This window comes from Melanostigma gelatinosum (assembly GCF_949748355.1).
Source record: "Melanostigma gelatinosum genome assembly, chromosome: 2".
In the NCBI taxonomy this organism is placed as follows: domain Eukaryota; kingdom Metazoa; phylum Chordata; class Actinopteri; order Perciformes; family Zoarcidae; genus Melanostigma; species Melanostigma gelatinosum.
In genome coordinates this window covers 30,692,176-30,692,528 of record NC_136635.1, presented here as the reverse complement: position 1 = coordinate 30,692,528, position 353 = coordinate 30,692,176, and the positions used below count along the sequence as shown (strand labels likewise).

General features: G+C 46.7%; 1 protein-coding gene across 1 annotated transcript in view; it reads left to right on the top strand.

Moving 5' to 3' along the window:
- The window catches only part of LOC306796550 (CD82 antigen-like), a 24,199-nt gene extending 24,101 nt beyond the window's left edge, over window positions 1–98 (top strand). The window contains exon 9 of the mRNA XM_079295547.1: window positions 1–98. This exon is cut by the window's left edge and continues 1,157 nt beyond it. The gene's annotated coding sequence lies outside the window, so the exon portion shown is untranslated.
- Window positions 99–353: the final 255 nt, after the last annotated feature.

Here is a 353-nt window from a genome sequence, read left to right as displayed (position 1 = left end):
CTAAAACAGAGAGGGTACGTATGCTTGTAACTAGATGGACTTCTGGGAGCTGGATTAGTACTCACAACATTCATTCTTTCAATAAACTGATTACAGTAGTTTGTTTGTTTTCAAGCCTTAATCCACTTCCTCTTAAAGGTACAGTGTGGGCTCTTCGACCACACCACCAGATGCCACCCGACCCAACAACCGACTGAATGCCGCTCCGCTCACTCCTTCCTGTCCCGGACTGCAGTGACGCCTGTGACTGACTGTGGCCGAGCTCAGAGCACATCTTATAAAGTGAAAGGGTTCCTTCGTAGTGATGAACACACCTGAACTCCTTATTGTTTTGGTTCACCAGCTTGTTTCTA